General features: G+C 41.9%; 1 protein-coding gene across 4 annotated transcripts in view; it reads right to left on the bottom strand.

Moving 5' to 3' along the window:
• Positions 1 to 23879, bottom strand: part of SV2B (synaptic vesicle glycoprotein 2B) — a 180333-nt gene that overhangs the window by 81060 nt on the left and 75394 nt on the right. The window lies entirely within an intron of this gene.

Genomic DNA, 23879 nt, shown 5'->3' with positions numbered 1-23879 from the left:
AGAGAGGTCAAGGCACTTGCCAAGGTCATACAGCCAGTAAGTTCGAGAGTCCAGATTCAAACTCTCCACCTATACTAAGCTTCCTCCACCATACACTTACCTCCTCTCCTGGAAACCAGGGCTAGCTCAAAGAAACCTTAAATGAGCGCAGGAATCTATTGGCTACAACTGGAAGGGCCTGCCTGCCAGACAACTCAGAGTCCCCAACCCAGGTCCTTGGGATCTGGCCTCCTCTATTCTATACCAAAACATTCCTCTACAATTCCACTTTACCTTACAATCAAGTGCATTCAACAGAGAGTATACACTGTACACCAACAACTGAGCACATCCCTGTGTGTTCGCTTAGGAATATATGTGCCCGAGTAAATGCTCAGACTGACAAAATTATACAGTGAATCTTGCAAATTTGGGTAATGCAGGGGTGGGAAATTTTTCCATTCTTGCCTTCTAGGTTCTTTGGCTGGCCTAATAATCGACATAAGGCAGATTAACAGGGAAAAAATTTTAATTTTGTATGTACAGGAGTACCAAAAAAAAAGAAAAAAAGAATAGGATACTCAAGTGACCAAAGCAGGCAGCTTATATACCTTTTAGACAAAGAAACAATAAATTTGTAAAGAATTGACCCGATGAAGGGGTTTGGGCTTGGGGTAGTAAATTAGTTTAGAAGTGACAAGTGTTCTTTATACAGCCCTCTTAGCCCTAAATTCCCTATGTCTGGTGATGAGGATGCCTCCTACCCTGCTGGTACAAGGAGCATACTTTTCACAAGGGGGATTTATTTCCAAAGGAACAAAGGAGGCTCCATGGATCCTTCTTGCACCAACTATTTCTTAAGTAAGCTCAATTCAAAATAATCAATTGGCCAAGGTGACATCTTTTGGGGTGGCATATTCTGCTCTCCTTCGGTGATGCCAAATTACCTAATGATGTAACTCCAGGGAAGCTGATGAGTCAAGAGGGAGCTTAGGGGGACCCTGGGAGGATGGCTGGAGATCAATGTGGAAAAGAAGTTAGGGCCAGATTGGGAAGGCCTTTGAGTGACAACAGAGGGTGTTCAACTAATTGATGCCTCGAAGCTTGAAGAGCAAAACTGGCACAGACACATTTTAGGTTAGGCTAGAAAAAGGGAAAGGAATGGAGGCAAGTTTTTGGGTTTTTGTTCGTTTTGTTGTGTGGGCTTACCCTGAATCCTCACCCCCACCCCTCACCCCCAGGCCAGGGTCTTGACCACCTCTCCCCACCACCCCGTGCCAGCTCCCTTCTCTAGAGATCCTGAAGAAATACTTCCTTTGGAAAGAAAAGAGCCCCCTGTGCTACGCAGATCCACCGGGGGGCTCAGAGAACACAACACGGTGTTATCTAAGGGAGCATTTTTAGGTAGGTCACGTTGCTGGTGGACTTCAATCTCCCAGAGCAAGAAGAGCTATTAGAACCTGCTGGGCCTTTCAGACACATTTTTGTCCTTCCCCAAATAGATGTGACTCAAAAACAATTCTCCTGGTTGAAAGACTGGCTTGAAGAGAAGGAACAAATAGTTTAGACAACTACTCCAATAAAAGAATTGAATGTGTCTTTGAAGACTACCATGGCCATATCAAAGAAAGCCAGAGATCCCCGTCTTGTGTGGCCTGCAGATTTTGCCAGCTGACCCTATTCGCTTTTAACTTTTGACACTATGCTGAACAAACAAGGTCTGGAGACATGCCCTGCACTCCATCCCACTGGCACTGCCTTAGCTCATTGCTTAACCGGATTCCCTCAATGCGGTCAGCCCACTTCCATGCAGCCTGACTATCATCTCCTAAGTGGCTTCTCAAGACCTTCAAAACACTGTCCTTAATTTGGCCTTGAAAGACCCTCATGAAACACCTACTCCACCTCCCCAGCTTCATTTCCTCTCTTTCTGCATCCTCGAGCCTTACTAAATTGTCATCATGACAGTTGTTCACTATTTCATGAATACTTTGGGGGGCTCCTAGTACATGGGAGGCGCCCTGAACCCCAAGGAGAATATTAACAAGATCATATCCTAGTTGATAGACATATTTACTAAATCTACAAACAACAGGCTTGCTGTTTGTTAGATCCTTTGGAAGTATACCCCCAAAAATAAAAATACAGAACTGGCGTGAGACAAATGTGTTGGTCCAGGAGGGGACACTGGTTGAAAGTCTGGATCTTTAAAAACTTTGTAGATGGGGTGCCTGGGTGGCTCAGTCGTTAAGCGTCTGCCTTCGGCTCAGGTCATGATCCCAGGGTCCTGGGATCGAGCCCCGCATGGGGCTCCCTGCTCTACGGGAAGCCTGCTTCTCCCTCTCCCACTCCCCCTGCTTGTGTTCCCTCTCTCGCTGTGTCTCTCCCTGTCAAATAAATAAATAAAATCTTTAAAAAATAAAAATAAAAAAAAATAATAAATAAAAACTTTGTAGATTTAGATCTGGGAGGAACATAAAGACTGGCAGATGGACAAACTGATGTAGGTGATATCAAGGAGGATCCAAGACCTTCCCAACTTGCCCCAAAGGCAAGTCAGAGAGCCATGGCAGGCTGGGGGAGCGCTTCGTGGTGTCCTGGCATCCTGGCGTCCTGATTCACCTGTACTCTCCTCTTAGCGCTCCTGCATGTTTTTTTTTTTTTCTTCTTGAAACTAACCAGCTTTTTGCTACATTCTAGCCTTGCAATTACCCAGCTCTGGAAATGCTCCCTCCTCTAGGACTACCTGCAGTTCCCACCTTCTGTGGCTGGGGCCCCTGGACTTAACCGACACTGCTTGGCTAGGGTCACCTGCTCTCTGTTGCCCAGTTACAGCTCCACCCTGGTCCCCATCAACCTGCAGCTCTCTCAGCCGCAGAAACCTCCCCACACTTCTCACTTTGGGGAAACCATAAGTAGAGGCTCATAGCTAGCTCATCTTGTGCTTATCAGTCTCATGTATTTCCCTGAAATAATTTTTTTTTTAATTATTCTGGGCATGTCTGAATTCCTGTCTGCATCTTCTTATTATCCTGGAATTACTCAGCCTCTGGGTGTGATTGGCCCTGTGGTTCTCCTCCACTCCCCTCCCCCCACTCCAGTGTATTTAGTCTCTATAATTAGCCCCCCCAACTTCTCTCTGTCCTCACCCCTAATTCAGCTTTGGCAAAGTATAAACTTTGTAATTAGAAAGGGCTAAAATGTTGCCAGGATTGCAAACATATTTAGTGCTGGAGCCTAGCATTTTGTACAGTTCTGGGCTCTGCTCCAAATCCTAGAATAACAGGGAAAGGACAGGGGAGAGGAAGAAACCCTTTAATGAGCTTATAGTATATGTCGGGAGTTTTCTCACTCAATCTCATATAATCCTCACAAAGACCTAGGAGGTGGGTTTGGGAAACAGGAGCTCAGAGAGGCCAAGAGCATTGCCCAAGGTCACAAACCTGGAGAGAGGCAGCGCTATATCTCATGGCCTCTGCAGAGGTCTGCGGGCTTCCCCACATTATCACAGAATATCACATATTTATCTCTCTGGCATCTCTGGCTAATCGGGGGATGCAATTCTTCGACACACCCTTTTCCACTGTTTGGCTTTACTGTTGAAATTCCTCCTACAAATTTGGCAAGCTCAATTTTCAAATGATGTCAACATTTTAAAGAACTCTGCTTACGCCACCAAAAGTAGTATTGCTCCCATTGCGTACTCTTGCAGCTGACTGCCTAGATTGTAAGCACCTTGAGGGCAGGGTCCATCTCGTATTCATCTTTGTCTCCTAGGTAGTAGGTGGCAGGACTTTGCATTGATAGGCCCCCAATAAATATAATATTACAAAAGAAAAATAAAGAGGAGATTGGACGCCTGCCCAAATGAAGCCCAGGGCCATGGAAACCCAAGAAACCCATCACAGCATCCTTTAAACTGCCCTTGAGATGAAAATGAACTCTGAGAGAGCGACGTCCTGGCATCCTGAGCGAGAATCAAAGGGAGGGGCAGGTAGGAGAGAATCTGGGTGACAGGACCATCATTTTTTTTTAAAAGATGGGTCTTTACTGTCCTCCTATTCCTAAATTGCCTTATTATATAGAGGACTGTCATAGACAAGGAGGGAAAAAGATGAATTTTGAGAAGACCTGGCAGGGATATTTTCATGGGCTCCTCCACAGCTACTAGAATCATCCTAGAGACAGATGGCACATCACCGCAATATATCACATGAAGGACAGCTCCTCCTCGGGCCTCATCCCGGGTCCACCTCCAGAGCAGCCTGCTGTTGTCATCAGGAGCCTTGAAACCAAATATACGATGTCGTTCTGTGTTCCGTGAATATGAGAGCGTCATTAGCAAAATGATCTTTGGGAACTTTCGCCCCTGAAACCAGCTCACCCAGTGCTGTTTTCCTTTCAAAGGGGAAAATAACACTTTCTTCTTCATCATAAACCACACAGGAATGATTCCCCCTAGAGATCTAAGGAAAGAGAGGTACTTTGCAAGCTGTTGTGCATATAAATAGAAGGACAGGCACACAACTTTTTGCAAAATGGGAGTGGTCTCTGCTAGGAGAATTGGAAACCAGCAGCTGGTCAGTTTCTACCAAATCAGAAAAGCAACCGCTGCTTCCTCTGGGCTCAGAGACCTCAGCTCGGCTGTCGATCTCAAGCTGACCACACACACTTGAGAGACGTGCTCCTAAAAAATTGTCCCTTTGTTTGCATGAACTGAACAAATCACTTCCCTGGTGGGCATCACACAGGCCACTTTCAGATACAGAGATTAGAAAGATGCCCCATTGGGACAACTACTGGCTCTCGACACAGGATGCTTTCCACAAAGGTATTCTTCAGCCCCACCTTTTAAAATTTGCAGCAGATGAATGCTTTCAAGAGAACTGTTCAACCAAAGTGCCCCCTTCTCACTCTCCCGGGCCTCTCTGGAAGACACACATCCCCAGACCTGGGTCACAATCTTCTTTCCTACTTGGGGTGATGCAGCAAAATAAGCGATCCTAACATCAGAGCATCAGCCTTTCAAACTTCTCGATTGATCTGAGGACCCATTTTCCCTCCTCTGGACACCCCTGACTTTAAACTTGCTCTCTTTCAAGTACAATCAAGTCCAGAGGAAAGGTAACAGGTACTAAGCAGGTCTAACATTTACAGCTTCATGAACACATCAGTTGACAAACCAGAAGACAACCCCATTATCCTCCTAAGAAGTCGTGGATCCTCTCCCGCCCACTCCCATTCACTCAAAGCAATTGTGCGACTATTAGCTTCCCACTGGGAGTTGTACACTATGTCCCCTTCTGAAGTCCCTGGCAAACTGAAAGTTTTCAATCTGATTATAATCCAGAGAAATTCCTGAAGGGGTTTCTGACTTTTCTGAACTAAAATTCAAAACAGTAGCCATAACCAGGCCTCTGAAGAGCAGCCCCCTATGGATCAGTGAATCATCCATAAGTAGAAATAACATACATATGTCTATATGCACGGAGAACCTGCTGGAAGGCTGAATTTTTGGAACAACATATTAGCAGTAGTTACCTCTGAGAAAGGAGACTCATGTGCATTGTACCAAGACAATAAAGCCTTCTAGAAGAAGAGGTAGAAGAGGATACAAAAGAGGGAGAAGAAAAAATGCAACAATAAAGAATCATTGAACTTCTTTCTAAAGCACTTTGAGTTGGGGAGCTTTTAGCAAATACTTATTCACAAACAAAAACTGGGGCCCCTATTTCAGCATTACATTAACATGGGTTGGAATCCAAGTTCAGATCTGCAAGTTACTTGACCCCCTCAATGTCGGTTTGCCCCTCTGTTAAAAACAGGTTTGGGGCACCTGGGTGGTTCAGTCGGCTGAGTGTCTGACTCTTGATTTCAGCTCAGGTCATGATCTCAGGGTCATGGGATAAAGCCCTGCATCAGGCTCAGCAGGGAGTCTGCTTGAGAGCTCAGGTCCCTCAATGTGGACACTTGGCTAAGGGCAAAAGGCAATCTTAGCTTAACACTATCTGCCCCCCATCTCCACCAGGATCCTGTAAGTCTACTTTAATATATAAAAATTCCTTTGGAAACTCCCTTGGTTCCTCCCCAAGATATATGTTAGCAATCATCTTCCAAGCATATGGCCCAATGATATACATCTAAAGGGTCTCATGACTGAGTTTTTACTGAACAGTAATAAAGGACCTTTTCCTAACAATAGCTAGCCCCCTCAGGATCTTGGAAACCTTCTTTCCAAAATTCCTTGGAGGCTTGTGCTATCCCTAAACCCCTCCCAACTTGAAAGTATATAATCAGTCACCTGTCACAACCCCAATGCAGTTCTTTCTGCCCACAGGTCCTGTCACTGTGCTTCAATAAAACCACCTTTTTGCACTGAAGATATCTCAAGAATCTTCCTTGGCTGTTGGCTCTGAACCCCAACATTTCTGCATCACCCCTTATAGCAGCCACTAGCCATGACTAGCCATTGAGAACTTGAAATGTGGTTAGTGGGATTGAGGCACTGAATTAAATTTAAATTTAAATTCAAACAGCCACACAGGGCTAGTGTTGGACAATGCAGATCTAGATAGAACCCATTCCACCAAGGGGGCAATGAGCTTCAGAGACAGTAAGGAACTTGGCAGAAGTTCATCACCTTCCAGAACACATCTCACACTAGACTCTACTTCTCTAGCCTAAAGCCCTGGTTCTACTGGACCCCAACTCCCCTCAAAGAAAATGTCCAAATGAAGAAATCCAGACTGTTTTCACCAAAAGCATAATCTTGTTCTGGTTCAAAGGGCTCATTCTGTTTTGTTCTAAATCACTTGAGCACAGGGGATGAGGAAGAACCTGCTGACATCTCAGCCCTGTCCTAAGTCATGGGGCATCTGGGCACAGCCCCCACTTGAGGAAGTCTACAGGGAGAAAGGCTTGTAAATCAAATCCAATCCTAAATCTTTGCAGGCAAGCCGAGTCTCTCAAAGGGTGGCATTTGCTCTGTGCTTGATGGGCCCTAGAATAACTGGAGGTTCTTAGCAGGCAAGTGATTGCTAGGCTAAGGCAATGCAGTAAGAAGGTATGATCTCGAGCATTTACTGAAGTTTACTGAAGGGGGTATGGGCATGCTGCACCCAGATCTTCACACACATCTAAGACTGCAGCCCTCCTTCCCCAGCTGCTGGGAGTATGGGTGGTTGTCAGCCTACCCTAGAGAATGGCCTTGCCCAAGGCCGTGCCCCCTTCCAGAGAAGCCTGAAGCCAATGACTTAGTAAGGCAGAGACAAAGGCCAGGCACAGTTGCCCCAGTGCAAGCTGATTCTACTGGGTCCTTCCGGCTCCTGCACTCCCAGGAGTAATGAGACTGCAGCGACCTCCTCCCTCTGGCTACTCCTGCGTTTTTCTCTACTCCCTCCTGTGATGCTCCCAAAAGCACGAATCCTGCATGCTAACCCCCACCTCCTCTGTTTCTCAGGGAACCAACCTGGGACAGGAACTGTGTGCCAAGCACTGTTCTCAGGATTTATATGTGCTTAACTCTTAGAAGCAAGTAATACTATTATGCTCATTTCAGAGACAAAGAAACTGAGCTAAACGGGGGTAAATAATTTTTCCAGAGTCACCTAGGGGGCCTCAGAGGGCTTGTGAAAGAGTAAAAGAGATGATGTCTATAAACACGCTTTTGATAGTGACTAGCACACAGTACGTAGTCACCTCATTCATTAATGTTCTTTGATCTCCCTGTAAATATTTATTGAGCATCTTCTATATGCTAAGTGCTATTCTCAGCACTGCAGACACAGCATGGAGCACAAGAGTCAAAGTCTCTGCCCTCATAGAGCTGACATTCTAGCCAGAGCAGCAAGAAGTATACAAATAAACAAGTAAATGTAAAATAGGTGATGTGCATAAAAAGAAATCGGGTTAAGGGGGATGGAACCTACAGCAGTAACGATGGGGTTGTTTTATGTAGGAAGGTGAGGGAAGACTTCTCTGGTGAGTTGATATTTGAGTAGACTTGGGAAGTAAGGAAGGGAGTGAGCCATGTAGATATTTAAAGAGTATTTCAAGTAAAGGGTGCAAGTATAAAGTCACGAACAATGAAAGATACTGAACAGAGGTGTGACATGATCTGACAGATTTCAAAAGGATCGCTCTGGCTGCTGCTGTGTTGGGAATAGACCAGGGGTGGGGGAAACGAGGAAGGAAGCAGGGAAGCTAACAGGAAGAGTGTCCTGCCATCATCCAGGCCGGCAATAACAGGGGCTTTAGCCCAGCACAGCCACAATGGAAATGTTAGGAACTGCCAGATCTGGCTCGATGCTGAAGGTAAAGCCGTCCGGATTGCAGATGAATCAGATGTGGGTGTGACAGCAAGGAAAGAGTCAGGGAATCAAGGATTTGTGAGTCTGAGCAATTCCAAGGATACAGGAGCCATGAACAGAGATGAAAAGAAAAACTCGAGGGAAGACCAGCTTTGGCTGAAGGTGAGACAGGATCGGGAGATCCAGATGGATGCAAGGTAGCTGTTATTAGGCTGTAGCATTTAGGGACAGGTGGCGTGGCACACTGGTTATGAACGCAGATTCCATAGGCAGAGGTGAATCTCAGCTCTATTACTATGAGCTGTGTGACCTTTGGCAAGATACTACACCTCTCTGGGCTTCATTATTCTCATCTGTAAAACAGGGAGAATATTTGTACTTACCTCTTGTGGCCACTATGAGACTTAAATGAACAAATATATGTAGAAGTGCTTAGAACAGGGGTTCTATTCAATAAGCACAATATTTAAAAATAAAAACTATCCCCTCAATTGATGTCAAACTAGAGGATTCATATGCAGTATGTAGGGGAGGAAACAGCTTTCCTTAACCCTCTTAGGGTCCCTGGCTGGGTCTGAAAATTAAACTGACAGATTAACAGGAGAAAAACCTACACATTTATTTAATATACATTTCACATGACATGGGATCCTTTGTAAGGAAATGAAGACCCAAAGAAATACTTATAGCTGAGTATATTTATGCTAGCTTTGATGAAGAGTGGGCAGCCAGATAGACATATGATAGGTTATAGAACATGAGATAAGTTAGTAAACTGGGGGAAACTTAGTAAGGCCTATTTGTTGGGATTCTTCTCAGAGTTCCTTTGGCTTCAAAGATAAAGATGCTCCTTTCTTCTGGGTATAGGGAGGATACTTCTCACATGCGGGTTTTATGACCTGTTTCAGGGAAGAAGGACAAAGAAAGGCAGGTCAGAATGACCTTCCTGTTTTTGCCATTTTCTCAAACTCCTTCATCTTAAAATATTCCATGTGCCAAGGTGCTATTTTTGGGGTAGCATGCCCTGAACCCAATCTAGTACAAGATGGTGCCCAGGAAGGGAGATTTGCTGTATCTGAAGACTTGCTTCCCAGAGATGAAACCTGATCTTGACTTTGAAAGATGAATAGGGGGTAGTCAGATGGACACAGGGTGTGGGGTGTGGGGGAGCATTTAAACAGAGGGGCCAGCATGTCTGTTTTCCCAAAACTATAGCCAACATGAAATAGTTATGACATTTGTATTAATCCTTCTCCTTGATCTCAGAATTGGCAATATGTCTAAAGAGAAAAATAATGGCTTTCAATTTATTTATGGAAAATAAATTAACTCTGGCCCAGTCCATCGGACCTTCTCATGCATCTGCCTTTAATGAGCTGGGCCAGGTCTGCCATCACTGACCATGTGAAAGCCCCCATTGACACACTGGAGTGCCCAACAGCTGCTAATGGTCCCTGCCAGCCCCTCTGATGTTTATTCTCTTATCCCCCAGACAAACGTGTTCAAAAAGTCATCAGCAGCAGCTAACATTTGCTTTTCTTCTAACTGCAGGTATCCCCCACTTTTCGAAAGCTCACCTTACCCTACACCACTTTGCTTTTAAGAAAGACCTACTTGTTTTTGCTAACCAAAAGAAATCTGGAGAAGAGTCTTGCTTTTGTGAAAAAAGTGAAAATAGCATTCTGGGATTGTTCTGTGGCAAACCGTTATAGAGGCAGCATGCACCCCAAGCAGCAAGAGTGCCCCCCTCTGCCAACATCCTTCCCCAGAACTACACTCAGTACCTAAGCACCAAGCACCAGAGTTTTGAACTGTCTGTGAGCAGCTGTGCTTTATCTCGATTTATTTTGTGTATCTGTGAGCAAGATGTGTCCTAAGGTATCAGAAAAGCCTAAGAGAGGTTATTTGGGGGGTCTGGGAATGCTCAAAAAAATTTCCGTATAAATTAATGGTAATTGCTTCTTTATTTTACATCATTTTGGTCCAGGAAGGATTTCATGGGAATGTTCTACTTTCAAATAGTGGGGAGAACCTGTATATTTGAATATGTTTCAAGACATATGGTTCAATAATTATCCCTAAACTCTCTGTATCTCACCATTCTTATCAATTCTAGAAATAGCATTTCAAAGGTCAAAAGCTTGATTCTGGCAGAGCAATTCCACCTGGATCTCAGTGAAATGGGCCACAAAGACTAGACACAAAAATAAAGCATCTGATTCCCTCAGCAGAAACCTTACCTCTTCATAAATTATCAAATATCAGAACATAGGCAATAGGGAAGGCCTGCACCTGTGTAGGATCAAGGCAGTTCCCAGACTTTTGAATGCACCTCAGATATAGAAATATGGAAAGTCCTAACCAGTGGTAACAGTTCAGAAGAAAGCCAGACTCTGGTAACAGTTCAGAAGAAAACCAAGAACTTGCCTCCCTAGCTGGCCCACACATCTGAAGCCCTTCGGCACTCAGGCCCAGCCCCATCTGGTCCCCAGTCAGTGAGAAGCACACCTAATCATCCAACTGCCACAATACGTTCTGAAGGGCAGCAGAATGTGCCACGCATAAATATACCACTTTGGCATATTAATTGTTTTGAGCTGAAGACAATTGAGAAGAAGCATATACAAGAAAAGGTCTCTGTCTTCTCTCATTTGCCTGAAAGCAGGACTTAAATTTGTAAAGGTGTCCCTTCTTTCCTCTCTACCAGGAAGAACAGAATTTCATCACCAGAGACAATTCTAGACACTTATCGGCCTAAGGCGGCCCAGGAGGAGTCTACATAACTAATCTTACTAACAAGCCCTTCCCTTCCATTAGTTTCCCCCATATTTGCCTTCCCACAATATGCCACCCTAGAAGCTCAAAGTGTTTCTCTTTTGTCTTGTCACTTCTCTCAAAATGTATTGTTCTCTTGCTTAAGATGCTATATAAGCCCGAGTTCTAGCTATCCCTTTGAGTTCCTCATTGCTGAACACACCTGTGTGCAATGCACTTGTTCCAGAGCTTCAGTTTATTTCTCTTGCTCACCTGTCTTTGGTCAGTTTAATTGACAGGGTCCTGGCCAACAAACCTAAGATGGATAGAGGAAAAGAATAATTTTCCTCCTCAGTAGTTCAAAGCTACTTCCTCATCAGCAAGTGGGCCTGAAATTAATAGCCTTCACCCAGAATAACCCCCCAAGCCCTCATCCCCATTGTGCATGTCCAGAAACCTCCACTGGGCCTCTGCTCCATTACCTGGCTTACCCGTCACCCTACCTGGGCACTGAAACCTGCATCCCTTGATGGATTCCTCTCAGCCCATACTGCCTGTGGTCCCAATTCAACAAGAACAGGCTTGGAAACAGACAAGGAAAACCACTACCTACAACTGGGATTCTCAAAGTATTTGCTCTGCCCCAAAACACCTAAGGGCCTAACATTTCCCCAGAGGCACCCTGGTTTGTGACAGCAGCATTTAACAAACAGAATCATGACCCACCCACTCATCCCAATTCCAGGTGGGGAGTTCTCACTGAGAGCACACTTTGCTTGTCAACCGCTCTCCACCCACCTCCTCCCCCCTGCCCCTGCCCTCTCATCATCACCACCAAGATTCTGGTCCCCTGAGCATGCTCCTCACTCTTCCAACAAATCTCATGGCCATTCATTCCCAAATCCTCATTCTTCCTCGCAAGGACTGATGGGGGCAGTTAAGAGTCAGATGATTTCCTGAAAATTCTTCCCCCAAGATCTGTTGAGTTTAACTTTCTGTGGTTTACATGACAAAAAGAGTATTTATGCTCAAAATAGAAAGTATATAACACGCTGTTTCCAACTTTAAATACACATGGAGATGGTGACAGCCCTAGAGAGAAATCTCCGCATAGTTAGAATCCTTGCTCCTGTTGCTCCCTCCACCAGCTCAGGCCACATGCACACTAGCCTGGGTCAGTCTCCAGGTTTGAAAATTAGAATTAAGATCTCCAGCCACTCCCCTGGGGCAAGATCACCACAGCCAGGTTCCTGCTTTCCGGTCTAGCTCACGCTTACCCCTTTGATGCCCCGCATCTTTTGTGGCCTAGGCCCATTACCAAGAGCACAAGCCCTTCTCTTATTAAGGTAACATATCCTGCCTTTCTTTTAAAGAAAATATGCTTTCAGGTTTCTGGTATGAACATAATACTCTATTTGGACAAATGTGTCCACTTCCACTTAACAGACCCCCAAACACTCACACTCGTGCACCATGGATAAAAACCAAAAGCTGCCACTGGGAAGAAAAAGCAATTCAAATTTTCCTTCAATGTCAAAAGTAACATCTTTGTTTGAGTAGGCCTTGGTGCCCTGGTTAAAGAGTGTCCTTTTAAAATTTTCTTGTATTACGAAATTTCTCTTTCTCTTCAGAAACAGGAAGAGAAAAATAATATAATGAACCCACTGCTGGCTTTATGTAACTTAACATTTACCTCACTGGCTTTGTTTTCAAAACAAAGGAAGCACTACAGATAAAACTGAAGCCCCCTGTGTAGACCCTCCCCAACTTGTCCCTCTCCTCTTCCTTCCAGAGATTCAACGGTTTTTATATCTTCCTACATATTAATGTCTGTGTCCAGTATGTTTTGGATGTGTTTTAAGCTTTCTATAAATCGTATCCTATTTGTAAGTATCTTTGGTTTTCAGCCCAACACTATATTTTAGAGATTTATATTACATTTATTTAGCATATATGTAGCTAATTAATTTATTTTAACTGCCATATCATAGCCCCCTGTACATTTCTCTTTAATGATCTGTTCTCTTCTTTATGGCAAGGTTTTTTGCTATTAAAAACTAGGATGAGAACATTCTTTTACATTAACTGATATTGACTCTCTGGGAAGAAGTATGATATTTTGATAAGGCCAGCCTCACTCCTGTATCTATCAGGAGCAGGGTATACAGGTTTTCCTCATTTGCTACCATCTAAGACCAGCATCTATGGGCTGACAGGCTGAGCAGAAGAAGGGCAAGATCCCGTGGCTCTGGGATTAGATCTCAACTACCTGGTGTGGAAGGGCTGAGTGTCACAGCTGGGCATGTCACTGGCGCTATGTGAAAAATAGTCATTGTTTTTATTACCTGCCTGACCCTGTGCTTGGCTAGAATCCCAGGGCTTCCCTACTGCATCTCCCCTTTCCTTTATACTTACCCCATGGAGACATTTCTACTCGTTAACAGTCCCAAATGGCATAGCCCTTATTCTAGTGCAATATCATCTGGACAAACCTCAGTAGACATACCTTGTTCAGCCGGCAAAAAAAAAAGAAAAAGAAAAAGAAAAAAAAAAGCTTTCCTTGATATATAAATAGAGGATAGTTCATAACTTTGCCAATTTTCCTTCCTCTCTGTCTCTGGTGTTTCTCCAAGGCATATGTGCCAAATGCATATGACTTTACAACATCCCTCCCTTGGCTGCAGAATCAAATCCAAATTCCCTAACTTGGCATGGAGGGCCCTACAACTAACCTCAGCTACTTGCCTCATCTGTAGCCACATTCCACAGCCTGTCTCCCAGTCCATGCCTCCTTCTACCCCACAGGGTCCCCCATATCCAAGGGGTGTCCAATTAGCCTATAAAACCCAATTCAAATGTCTCTTCCTCATCAAGGCTTTGGCCAAGACCCACCTAGACATAACATGTCCCTCCCAGCTTTTCCATGTAATTATGTGATATAACAGCACTTACAGCATCTTATTTTCATGCTTTAATTCTTTATATAGAATTATATACATCCTCTAGACCGATGCTTTCTGCATCATTTTATGCTTGTGCCACGCCCGGGACATAGGAGAGTGAATAAATGTTTCACAAATACATCAAATGTGATTTTTCTTTCCATGACTAATTTCTAGCAAGAAGAAGAGAATTTTAGTATCTTGGCCTATGTGTGAACTATTGATTTATTTTTGAAAGAAGACACTTTTAGTAGCAGATCTTTAATAAATTATTATGAGTACAAAGCCTAAAGCACTTAAACAGTTTCCCTTGTATGGATGTTTTTGGGGCCTGCAGATTTTTTTTAAAGAGAGAGACATATTTTGTTCCAGCTATAATAGAATACAACTGCAGAACACCAGCCCTCCCCTGTGCCGTCCGATCCTAATGCTGACAGAAAATGTACCTAGTTAACAATATCCACATCCATAACCTAGTGAAGGCAGCGAGAGCAGGTAACCATCAAGTGTCAGGCACTCTGCTATTCTTTATCTGCACTGTTGCATTTAACCAGCCCAGCACCCTAGAAGGTAGGGAAAGTTTATTTTATGTGTTAACTGGAGCGGACCATGGGGTGCCCAGATTAAATATTATTTCTGGGTGTGTCCATGAGGGTGTTTCCAAATGAGATTACTCTCAATCGCCCCAAACTGGAAGCAACTCAGCTGCCCAAAGGCATTACCCCAACTTTATCAAAACAGGAGCTGAAGCTCATGAGGCCTAGAGACATGTGTGGGCTTGCCCACGGTCACACTTTTACAAGGCGGAGCAAAAGGGGGGAAGCCAAGCCTTCTCGTGCCATGCGCATGGCACTGTTCATTGTCCTTCAAGTGAGAGAGCCAGAGCTGCCTGCTTCTCTATCCTGCCATTTCTGCTTAACTGGAACATCATCTTCTCTCTAGAGTTCCCCTAGTACAAGACACTAATGGAAACTGCCCTCAACTAATCTCAGCTGACTCAGCCTAAATACGATCCTGTCCTGCACCACCTATCCATTCCAGCACCCAGTGCCCTGGCCGGGTTCCTATGAGAAAGAAAGCTCTCTGACTCATCTCTCCCTTGATGATTAGTTAACTAACACAAACACAGGTTTGCAATTCCCACATTTCCACTATAAAAGGAGGGGAAAACTTGGTGGGTCCTCGAGGTTATAATCTAGGTTTGATATATTTAAACATGCCATAATGTGGAGGAAAACAAATAAAATATTTTTTCTGGCCTGCTGTTTCTGAGCTGATAAGCACATTCATCCCACTTAAATCTATTCCAGTGATCTCTTTTGGGGTCATTGTACAAGCATTTCACTTGAGAATTAGTCCTCATGTTAATATAAATGGACAGCTACAAAAGCTGAGTGCTTTCCAGAAGTAGGATGTGAAGCAACTAGGGATGATCGCTGCTTTCATTCTGTGCCAGCAAAGTGTCTTTGTGCTTTTCTCATATATATGGATGTCTTCAAAGGCCTTAACATTTTAAAAATGCATGGTGTGGGCCCACTCTCAGATCTGCCTCTTCTAGCCTAAACCTGGCAAGTGGAGCCACCATCTGCTCTGCTCCAAGGGAGAGGAGGAACCACAGGTGGTCTGGGTCTTCCTGAGGGGGTTCCCTGGTTCTGATGTTGCTTTTGTTCTTGTTCTTTTTAATATTCAGTTTGGAAAATGTCAAGGCAGAGCAAAGTTAGCCCTACTTCATTGGAAATGAGAGGCTAACCATATACGTCAAGTCAACAGGGTACAACAAATGTTTATTGAGGTACTACTCTATGGTGGGGCATCAGGATGGCATGGCCAAAACTCCTTGTAGGGGTTCCCCTCCCACAACACTTGCAGGAGCACCCTTCTAGCTTGCTGCCTTCTCCCCCACTCGCTCACCTCCAAGAGCTGAAGAGGGCATGCTGTTGAGCCAATATAGATGCCCAAGAAACAGACGCCTCACTGAGTCGAAGTGACCACTATGTATTAACAGAAAACAAATTAATGACCAGATTTGCATTTTTTTCCACTTTGGAAAGGAAAAAAATGGGCAAAAAAGTAATGTGTGGTATGAAAGCAGCCACGTGCCTGAAAATGACAGGTGTGAACTTGCAGCAAACAACATCCATCCTATCTAGCCTTGGGAGCCTGCACAGCAGGTGCTTGGCAAAGAGCACAGCTTAGTTTCAAGCTAGGAATCACATGCCAATCCTTAAGGTCCACTTCATAAAAAGAAGCTGCTAGATAGAAGTCATTAACTGTCCACAGCCTGGACAGTTCTATGGGGTTTTTTTGTTTTTTTGTTTTTTTTTTTAAGTAGGCTCCACGTAGGCTTGAACTCACAACCCTGAGATCGAGAGTCACGTGCTCCACTGACTGAGCCAGCCGGGCGCCCCTATGGTTTTTAAAAATCACAGCAAATTCCCTGACCTTGTGAAACAGAATAAAACATCACCTGCTCTCCCCTTTTCTTCCGATCCTTTTTTAAAAGAATTTTATCAAAAATTTTAGAGCCATAGTGGGGGCAGCTCAGTGACTACTCTTTTGTCCATGAGCATATCAAGAATATCACATGTCTCACACACTATTTTATTAATTTCTTATCACATCCACTATAAAATACATACTCATATTATCTCATTTTGCAAATGAGGAACTTCAAGTTCAGTGAGGCCAAAAGTCACTTCCAAGACTGCCCTCAGATCTTATAACAGAAACACTCAATTCAAGAGGTCATACTTACTTATTTTTTTAAAGATTTTATTTATTTATTTGACAGAGAGAGACACAGCGAGAGAGGGAACACAAGCAAGGGGAGTGGGAGAGGGAGAAGCAGGCTTCCCGCTGAGCAGGGAGCCCGATGCGGGGCTCGATCCCAGGACCTGGGGACCATGACCTGAGCCGAAGGCAGACGCTTAACGACTGAGCCACCCAGGGGCCCCAAGAGGTCATATTTACAAAGACTAGCAGGCCAAGGTCAAGGTGTACTTTTGAGCGCTAAAAGGAGGATGGCAGAAGTTTGGTCAAGGAGGGAAGCTTTATCAGTTGAAAATAAAGGAATGAAACAATGTGAATCAAAAGAAATTCACGGGAACACCTTAATATCAGACTAGATAAAATTTAAGGTAAAAATTATCATAAGGATAAAGACATGACATATACTGGTAGAAGAAGCACCAGATCAAGAAATTATAATAGTCATGAACACAGTGCTCTAAATAATTCCATATCAAAATATATGAAGCAACATTTCTAAAACTACAGAGAGAAGCTAGAGATTTTAATACTTTCTTCTCAGAAAAAGATAGGCAAACACAAAGTCATTTCACAGAAGAACTAACAAAGTTTCTATGTAGAGGTGTGTTGATACATATGAAATGTCTGCAAAAATTTACAATGTACCAGGCCACAACAGAAGCTTCCTACATATTGGTCTCTGACCTCAAAGTAATAAAATTAGAAATCAACATCATATGTCTGAAAAATAAGAAATATTCTGTGTCTGGGATAAAGATAAAATAAAAATGGAGGGCCACGTTGGTGGCTCAGTCAGTTAAGCATCTGACTCTTGATTTCAGCTCATGTCATGATCTCAGGGTAGTAGGATCGAGCCCCACATCAAGCTCCATGTTCAGTGTGGAGTCTGCTTGTCCCTCTCCCTCTGCTCCTCCTCCCACTCTCCCTCTCTCTCTCTAATAAATAAATCTTTAAAAATATAAAAATGGAAATTGAAGATTCTCAGAACTTAGTGAAAAAGAAAGCTCTCTAAATAAGTATTTATGACTATAGATAAATACATTACCAAAAACCTACAGGAAACAACATGTTTAATGAGAAAATTTTATATGCATTCACTTTAAGATCAAGAAAATAATGCACACTTTTACCACAACTGTACAACATAGTATTAGGTCCTCACCAATGGAATTAGGCAAAGAATGAAGCAAGAGAAAAACAGAGAACATTGGAACTAACAAGGCATAATGAGCATTACTGATGAATGTTGTGATCTCTCAGGTAGATTATTCATATAGATGTAATAATCCAAGGTTGCTAGGTAATAAAAGATCAACATACTAAAATAAATAACATTTCTCCTTATCAGCAGTAACTAACAAGAAAACATAATATGCGGGGCGCCTGGGTGGCTCAGCCGTTAAGCGTCTGCCTTCGGCTCAGGTCATGATCTCAGGGTCCTGGGATCGAGCCCCGCATCGGGCTCCCTGCTCCGCGGGAAGCCTGCTTCTCCCTCTCCCACTCCCCTTGCTTGTGTTCCCTCTCTCGCTGTGTCTCTCTCTGCCAAATAAATAAAATCTTTTAAAAAAATAAAAAAAAAAGAAAACATAATATGAAATAAGATAATATACACAATAGCAGTAAAATCTAACAAGTATCAAGGAGTTATTCTAAAAATAAGTGTATTAGACCATTATGGAGAAAATCTAAAACTCTGCCACATAACACTTTTATATATTATATATGGAGAGATTTACCATATTCATGTATGAGATTGCAACATTATATATAAAGGGAGGATTTTCTTACAATTAGATTGTATTGGGAAGTTAATTTGGAGAAAATTGACTTCTTTATAAAGTCAGAAGCACTGAAATACATATAACCATATATGTATATACACATTAGCACATATATATTATTAGCATGGGTAGATCTTTAAAAATAGCATCAAATGAAAAAGGAAGAAACATAACAAAACTATGGTGCAGTGCCATCTATGTGTATAAAATACATAAAAAATAAAATAATGAGGGGCGTCTGGATGGCTCAATTGGTTAAGCGGCTGACTCTTGGTTTTGGCTCAGGTCATGAATCTCAGGGTCATGAGATCAAGCCTTGTGTCAGGCTCTGTACTCAGCAGGAGTCTGCTTGAGATTCTCTCTCTCCCTCTGCCTCTCCCATTAGTGCTCTCTAAATAAGCAAATAAAATCTTTTAAAAAAAATTATGACTATATTTTAAGAATATATGTAGGTGCACTCCTTAAACATGTTGGAGTGGATGCCTCTGAGTGGAGGTAAATGGGATGGAGGTGAGGAAAGAATGACAATAACTAGATCACAAAACACAGGACATCTTTCCAAGGACCAATTATGACAGTGTGCCATGAACTAAATGTGATCCACAAAAGGAATAGAGGAGGGGGCAAAATTTGGAGAAAAAAAAACTAAGGTAAGAAAGAGAATGCAGATAAGCTAAGGCTTCATATTAAAAGCTAGGTCATGAGAACAATAAGAAAAGCAACCTATAATAATAGTTGATGGGTTATAACAATGAGAGCTTCCAAATAATTTTTTTCAAAAAAAGCCTTTAGATAACTTTCACCATTCAAACCATACATTCATGTTCAAAGTAAAAGGCATTCTTTTGGCTTCCAAATTCTCCAGACTCAAGAAGTTAAAGCATATACTCAACCAACAGACATCTTCCTGGGACCTGTCTAGGCCTCTGTAGAAAGCAGGTGGTGGAGCTCTGTCTATCTCACTTGATCTCTCTATACTTATTCTTTTTTAAAAATTGAAATATAATTGACATACAAGGTTATATTAGTTTCAGAGGTACAACATAGTGTTAGCAATTATATATATTACCCTATGCTTATCATGGTAAAGATAGCTACCATCTATCACCATAGAAAATTATTACAATATTATTGACTATATGCCCTATACTGTACTTTTTACCCCCATGACTTATTTATTTTATAACTAGAAGTCTGTTCCTCTTAATCCCCTTCACCTACTTCACCCATCCCCCCCACCATCCTCCTCTCTGGCAACCACTGGTTTGCTCTCTGTATTTATGATTCTGTAATTATTCCTTTTAAAATAATGTGAGCATAGGAAAACTTATGGATAAAACAAAATAACTAAATAAAAGCTAATATATAGTCTTAATACAACATGTTAAATTTCAACCCCAAATTTCTTAGTAATTCATATTTGGATATCTTATGAGTATAAATTAACTTCATTATCATGATTTTGTAGTTTTAAATAAAATCCAATATAGTGAATCAAAGTTCATTTAACCTTCAATTATGTGGTTCAGTTTTTCTTCAAAAGCTTTAAGCATCCAAATACCAGCCTTAAAAGAATATAGTCAGAGTTTTGTGCAGATGAAAACCCACAAATCCCAAGTGCTGCTTCCTAATAAATGAATATAGAAAATTATTAAATTGGTCATAATTTACACTTAATAAAATTATACAAATCCACTTATCTTTGCAGCAGGAGAAATTCTTATTTATTGTCATAATAACATAAAATCAAATAATTTCAGGATTATTACTATTCTTTCAGGTATCAAACCAGTATTTGACAGATGTTATCCTACAAGCCACAAAAATTACTTTAAATACTGCAAAGTATTTTTAAATTTAGATTTTATATTAGAAAACAAAGCAGGACCACTTATTTCAAAAGCCGTAGTAGTTTTCAGCACATTGGACAGTGACCTTTACCTGCTGTTTTCTGAGGCTGTTGCACAAACTGGTTGGAATGCTCTCTTATTCTGCTGTCAAGTAGAAAATTATTGATTAAATGTGAGACTCTGAAGTTCATCTCTTACTGAGAAACATTTAAGAGCATTATAAAATTCATTTTACCTATGCAATATATCTATTGAGAAATGAGAAAGAAGAATCCACTTGCAGATACGGAGAAATATTTCCTCAAGCAGTCGCACCAGATAAATTATTCACTTCCAACAATATGCCACAAAGTGTAATGCCAGTAGGTTTTTTTAATGCAATATTCACGCATCCAGGGATGGGTGCCTGTGAAATGTTAATGCCTGTCAGTTTTTCTTAAAAGTATGCTTTGTGTGTGATTCAGGACTTCTCCTGCACTCATTATAAGAATAGAGCATGCTCAAACATGTGTGCAAAAACAATGTGTGCTTTAAAAAGGTAAACAAGTCCTCCAAATAAATTTCTTTTGTGCATTTGGTGGATACATCATGCTTCCAAGTTAACTGCTTAGGAAAGATGAGACTTATTTTTTAAAGTTCATTAAGCACATAAATCTTTTCACATTTCTGCAGCTTGTTCAATAACTCTGCTGGTAGATTAGTTTACCTCCCCTTAAACATTAGAAAACCAAGTCTCAGAGAGGTCAGGTGGCTTGCTAAAGGACACACAGCTAGTAGTGGAGCTGAGCTTTGAAACTAGCTTTGGCCAATTCCATACATAATGATTTTTATATTTGTCATGATGCTGCTCCCCTTTAATATGCTTTACAAATAATTTTTTCTCAGCACTTTATCTCACTTCTAGCAAAGCACAAAGAAATTTAAACTGTATCATTAGTTCTATTTACATAAAAGAAAACATGTTTATGACAGTGAGCTGTCAAATGAGTCTCCTAAAGATCTGTAGGTACCAGCTTTGGATGTAAAGGAAACCAGTCTCAGCCTTTCATTCCACATCTCACTGACAAATATCCAGATTGGCCAGGGCATATTGTGTTAGGAGAAAGTAAGCAGGAAATTTGGGGCCAACACCCACATTTGTTCAAAGAAGAAAAATACCATAGTGTAATAATCCCTTATTTATAAATGATTAAGATAGGAGAGAAAAAGAGCAAGGGCCCAAAGAGAGCATCAGATAGGCAGGAGCCTATCTTCAGAGGGGTCTGGCCAGACCCCATTGGGTCATCAGGGCATGCTGATGACAAAACACTGGTCAGCCTCATAAAGGGATGATGGGTGTGGGTTCTGGAGTCAGGCCACAGCAACATGACCTTGGGCAAGTTACTTTACTCTCCTGAGTTTTAAGTTCCTTCAGCTGGGAAAAGGAGATAATGAGATCTACCCTACAGTGTATTTAAAGAGTTCAATGACTTACTGAGTGCAGGGTAAAGGCTGAACAAATTTGAGCCATGATCATCACCTTAATCACCATTATACCACTTTTCCAGTTCAGCAATTTGACCTTTGTAAATGTACTATTTTTCCCAGGAAGCCTCAAAGGACACTGACCTTGGGTATGAAGGGCAGAATCATCTCCATTCCATTTCATTCATTCTCGTATGCTTTGCTGGGGAAAAACAAAATATCTTCTAATAGAGCTGTGAGCTCTGGACTCACAAGACCAGGGTATTTATCAGTATGTGGGAGACAGCTGCATATCTTACAGGTCAAACAGTGCCCATTGACTATTTAAATGGAAGGAAGGAAAATGCCATCTGTATCATGTCAAAAGAATGACATGCAAAAAGCCAAATAGATGCAAACAGAAAAAACAACAAAACAAACCAGAAATGTGCTGCAGATCTTTGTGAATGCAAAATCAAAATAAATTTGATTCTTAGAGGTTTTTTTCTTAAATGTCTTTAAGTTGATATTCAACTGGATAAAGAGAACATCTGGTTCAGAAGTTTCCATGACAGGAGTGCCTGAGGGGGGCTTAGTCCGTCAAGCATCCGGCTCTTGATTTTGGCTCAGGTCATGATCTCAGGGTCATGAGATCGAGCCAGGCATCGGGCTCCACACTGGGCGTGGAACCTGCTTGGGATTCTCTCTCTCCCTCTCCCTCTGACCCTCCCCACTCCCCCTCTCTAAAAAAAAGAAGTTTCCATGACAAGATGGAATAATTTCTAATACCATACCTCATTTAAAACTGAAATAAATTTTTATAAATATTTATCTTCATTGAAGAAAATGCATAATAATTTTATTCTACTAACATTAGTACACCAAGTATATATGCATATTTTATCTACATTTATGCAAAATAGTCTGAGAAATCCTAAGACACCATGGTGACATTTTGACTTAGAGTTTCCAAGCAAACATTTGAGGAGATGAAGGGCAATTGCTTCTGACTACTCGAATTCTGAATAAAGTAGTAAAGGTCAGATAGATAAGTTGGATGTCAATGATAAAATGAAACATACGGCTTTGAAGTAGTAGATAAGTCATGAGTAAGCACTTTCCAAGCTCAGAAAGGAAGAAGCAGCTGACTAGCAATGGAAAAAAACAAGCTAAAGAAAAAAAGAAATGGGGGAATAGAAAGTTCTGGGGTGATGAATCAGAAGGCAGTATAGATTCCAATTGTGGGACCTTAGGAAAGATTCCAGGGACATTTTAGAGAGCATTACCAAGGCCAAAATACTCCCCCAATAAATAACTGGCCCCTCGGCATCAAGTCTCACAACATCCACCATTTGCTCATGATGCCCAAAGAAGATATTAGGAGGTAGCACTTATTGAAAAGTTACTATGTGCCAGGCATCTTTCGAAGCATTTTATGAGCAGTCGCTAACCTTTCCAGGTCGGAGCCACTATCATCCCCATTTTTCAGAGGAAAAAACTAAAGCTCTGAGAAATTAAATGACTTGCCTAAGGATGTGAGCAAATCCATGGTGGTGCCCAATTATGAACCAGGAAATGTGACACAGAGCCCATGCTCTTAACTACATAATTGCACTTTTATATACATAATGGGATAAATTGCTTAAAAGTTAAAAAAATTTAATAGAGCTCAACCCAATGATACGAAGAAGGGAGAATTCCATGCAGCCCCTCTTCTTTCAGTAGTAAAATCTTATTCGATATCTATTCATATTCTCACCCAGCCATACCCTAGTTAAAACTGAGAGTATGGGAGAGTCCAGAACCATGGGGATAACATTCCATAGCATCAGAGACTTTCTTAAGCTAGGTAGTATTTTCTCCCTTGCCTTTTATGCATACAAAAACCCCACTACTTCTTACTGCCCTAAGTCTTCCTTTAAAAATATTTCAATTCATTGTCTTCAAATAATGACTCACCCAATTAACTAATTAGATAAATAAGTGGCATAATCAGTTTGGCAGCCAAAATGAGGCTGTCACTTCTCTGAGTAAAGGGGCTGTCACATGTCA

This window comes from Phoca vitulina, unplaced genomic scaffold (assembly GCF_004348235.1).
Source record: "Phoca vitulina isolate PV1807 unplaced genomic scaffold, GSC_HSeal_1.0 scaffold65, whole genome shotgun sequence".
NCBI lineage: Eukaryota > Metazoa > Chordata > Mammalia > Carnivora > Phocidae > Phoca > Phoca vitulina.
Note: the sequence above shows the minus strand (reverse complement) of the source record. Positions and strands in the feature narration are given on the sequence as shown.